Consider the following 4288-nt stretch of genomic DNA (forward strand, 5'->3'; position numbering starts at 1 on the left):
TGGTTATTGCTTAGAATAAACAAAATGGGGACTAAAGGGGCAGGAGTTAGTACACTACAGTGCTAACGTAAAAAGCTTACAATTAGTTGGGCAAAGAAGATAAATATGTACAGATTTTCACAGCAAAAGATTTATATAACAGTTAAATATAAAAATTATTTCTCACAAAGAAATACGGTTCACTGCCAAGATGGCGTTTAAAACGATGATAGGACTTAAAAAAAGAGAGAATGAATGACTCCAAGCATTACCCCTGTGCATTGACAACGTCCAAATTTCTTTCTCAGTCTGACTCTTGAGCTCCAAATCCATCTTTCAACTCTGTTAGATAAATAATTATGGAGTTTAAAGATATTCTGGAATTAAAAAAAAAAAAAAAGGATATTCCGGAATAAACATGAACAAGCCACCATCCGCACAGCTATGTGTTTGGGGAAGCAGTACAAGTTAGTAACCCAGTCTCCCTAAGCCTCAGTTTCATCATCTGTAAAAGAGGAATAATAAGAGTACTTACTATCTCATGAGGGGATTCTGAGAGATGAAAACCTTACCATTATAGAGGGAGCAGCTATACTTTATTATGTGCCTTCCATGTGGCAAGCACATTTAACCCTCAGACTAAACTGATACTAAGAAATAAACAACTTGTCCAAGGTAAAAAAGCTAGAAAATGACAGAGTCACAGCTCATGTTCTTGACCATCTGCTTCTAGTATAGGTGATAATGGATGGAAAGAGTTCATTGTGATGTCTGTCCCACAATGATTCCTTCATAAACAACAGTCATTACTAAGGCAATTGTAGTCAAGTCCTGCTTTTCATAATCCCTCAAAGATGTACTCTAGACTCAAAAAGGGAGACTTCATTGAGATGACCCTTGTTCTGGGCCACAAAGGATTTTCTAGGAACAAGGAATGGGAGGAATGGGCAGTCAGGGCATGAGCAACACAAACTCCCAGAGGAACAAAAGTTCATGGACCTTCAGTGAAGAGCCAGAGAGGTGTGGGATGAGAAGTGGAAGACCATCTGGGACAAGATGGTAAGGGGCCCTATTACCAAGCTGGATATTACTTTGTAGATACCCAAGAACAACCAAGGCAAAGAGGGATAAGCTCTGGCTGGTATTGCTAGCAGTTCTGGAAGACCTGAGAAAATGCAGGCAGAGGCAAGTGAGGAAAGCACTATAACACTCCCAGGTTAGAGAAAAAGAAGTTATGAACGTAGGCAACAGCAGCAGGGGCGGGAGCAAGAGCCTAGACACTTGAAATGCTCCCAGCCACCCTCAGGTAAAGTCAACGGGACCTGACAACTGCCTAGCCTGGGTGAGGGTGAAGTGGAGTGAAGCAACAAAGGTGAGATTAGCCTGAACACTTAGAAAAAATACATTTATTTAAGATTAAACTTCAGTTTGTGGTACCTTTGTAATTACAAAGAGTCTGGCAAAAAGACTGTCTAGTCTGAGTTCTAATTTGATCTAGAAAACAGAGCTAAATTTATCAGCAAGGACTTAATGTGAAACCAGGAGTGGATCTTGTGACCCAGAGACCAACTGCAGTGGAAGTAAAGACCCAGGACAGAACATGATAAAATACCTCCATTTAAGGGGCCAGGAGAAAAGACAGCAAAGGAGAAAGAAGAGAAAGAGAAGGAGCATAGACAGAACAAGAAAATCTGAGAGAAGACTGGTAGGCAATGAAGAGAAAAAACATTTCAGGACAAAGGTCTTGCCTTTCTGTACTGGTGAAGACATAAAAAGCATAAAAGGTTGGAGAAAGGATGGGAAGGAAAAGTAGGTTGATAGTGTAGAAATCACTGGATTTGCCAAAGAAGAGTTCACTGGTGGCCTGTGCAAGCAGGGATGACCATGGAGGAAACAGGTTCTTCACAGAAGTGAAGAAGCAATTATAGCCCAAGGAGAGGTCAGTTCAGAGAGTGAAGAACGTCTGCCAGCTTGGGAAATAAGCATGTGGAGAGGCTGAAACTATAGAAGAAGGAAAGACCCTCAGAAACTGTGGCCCAAAGTTGCAGTGAAGGGGCTCATGCTCCACTGAGACCACAACCATGTGGAAAGAAAAATCCAATCTGAGAGGATTTCAGATGTGATGAGTTCCTTCTGGGTAGTTTTCTCAGTGCAGCAGAAATGAAGTTAGCACCCAAGGGGTCTCCACGTCAAGAGGGATATCTGGTAAAGCACCGGTTCTTAACCTTCCTAATGCCATAGCCATTTAATACAGTTCCTATGGGTCGCAACTCACAGGTTGAGAACCGCTGTGGTAAAGGGACTAAGAGTAAAACGCACACCCTCTCACCCTGCATGTTTCAGTCTAGGGTGTGTGGTGGAGACACAAACACGCCCTGCCGCCTTCATAACCAAGCCTGTTTCACTGCCTCTACTTTTCTCCCTGGCTCTCAACTCCCTGCACCTTAGCTCCTGCCCCAAGTGACCACCCAAACTGTTTTTGCTAAAGGGCCCAGTACCCTCCACATGGACAAATATAGTGGAGACGTTTCTGTCTGACTCTACCCTGTCTCTGTGGTATCTGACAACGCTGATCGTGCCCTCCTTAACATTGTCTACCCTCACAGCTTCCACGATGTACTTCTTCTCAATTCTATTCTTACCTTCCTAATGATTCCTTTTTTACCTGTTTTTTTTCCCTTTGCTTGCCTCTGGCATTCCCATGGTGCCATCTTTCATCTTCTGACCCTTTTACTGAGTTCCTCATCCAAACCTCACAATCTTAATCGCTATTACAGGTTTTTTTTTTTTTGAGACAGAGCCTCAAGCTGTCCCCCTGGGTAGAGTGCCATGGCATCACGCTCACAGCAACCTCCAACTCCTGGGCTCAAGCGAGTCTCCTGCCTCCGCCTCCCAAGTAGCTGGGACCACAGGCGCCGGCCACAACGCCCGGCTATTTTTTGGTTGCAGCCATCATTGTTGTTTTGGTGGGTCCGGGCTGGGGATTCGAACCCGCCACCTTAGGTGTACGTGGCTGGCGCCTTAGCCGGTTGAGCTATAGGCACTGAGCCACTATTACAGTTTTTAACCAAGAAATCCATGCTTTCATGCTATGTGAGCTGCACCCAGACCTTTGTAGCCAAATGCCTGCTAAACATCTCCAGAGATGCTTTGGGGGAAGTAACATAGAAAAAATGACATGGGACATAGTGTCAAAGAAACTTAGTGTTGAGTCGTAACGCCAGTAATCTGCTGAATAAGGAGTTAAACCAAATATGATTTCTACCCTTCCTTCAAGGATTCTAGTAATGGAGCAAATTAATGGAGGCCCAGTTTGCACTAAAAGACTTGGACCAGTTAAGGACCATTCAAGGGAGATTCTTGAATTTCCTCTGCCTGAGAGAATGGTACAGAAAAATTCTACTGGGGATATTCAAACACAAGGATTAAAATTCCTTTTATAAATGTGATTTCTGCCTGAAACTGCACTAGCTAGCACAAAATGGTCCAGGTCTTAATAATATTTGGCAAGCAGTCCCCTGAGTCACCAGGCACTGAGCATATTCAAACCGCAATGGCTGCCAACTCCCAGAGGAGCCAGACTCCAGTCACAGAGAAAGAAGGCTGCCGGCTCCCTCTACTGGCTGTTGTAGAACAACACTCCCTGCAGCTTTGACTCCTGGTAGTCATGAAACCAAACATTTTATGAAAGGTAGAGACATTTTATAAAAGGTCACAGAGGACTTTATACATCCTTTATTTCAGTATCACAAGTGGAAAACGGGAGCTGAAATTCATACCTCTCTGAACATTGTAGTCTGCTTTAAAGTTCTATTGATAATGGCCATTATGAATCAGTATTTGTAGGTTTCTCAAACAGTAATAGCCAGATCCACTATTTGTAGTGAAAAAGATACAGGGACTAGGAAGTCATACAGCAGCCCACACAAACAGCTGAGAAAAGACTTTAATAATCAACCATTAAGGGATGGACATGGTGACTCACACCTGGAGCTCCTGAGGCCAAAAGTTTGAGACCAAACTGGACAATATAGAGAGACCCCTGCCTCTATAAAAAATAGAAAAATTAACCAGGTGTGGTAGTCCTTGCCTGTAGGCTCAGCTACTTAGGAGGCTGAGGTGGGAGGTTCACTTGAGCCCAGGAGTCTGAGGCTGTACTAAGTTATGATTGCCACCACTGCACTCTGGCTCAGCCAACAAAGCAAGATCCTGTCTTCAAAAAAAAAAAAAAAAGAGAGAGAATCAACCATTAGGACAAGTTGGATTAAGTCCACTAAAACCTATCTCTCCAGTGATTATAATGAAAAAA

General features: G+C 43.3%; 1 protein-coding gene across 1 annotated transcript in view; it reads right to left on the minus strand.

The window, feature by feature from the left end:
• The window catches only part of CRCP (CGRP receptor component), a 32700-nt gene that overhangs the window by 6891 nt on the left and 21521 nt on the right, over positions 1 to 4288 (minus strand). The window lies entirely within an intron of this gene.

This window comes from Otolemur garnettii, unplaced genomic scaffold (genome assembly GCF_000181295.1).
Source record: "Otolemur garnettii isolate 467f Iridium unplaced genomic scaffold, OtoGar3 scaffold00077, whole genome shotgun sequence".
NCBI lineage: Eukaryota > Metazoa > Chordata > Mammalia > Primates > Galagidae > Otolemur > Otolemur garnettii.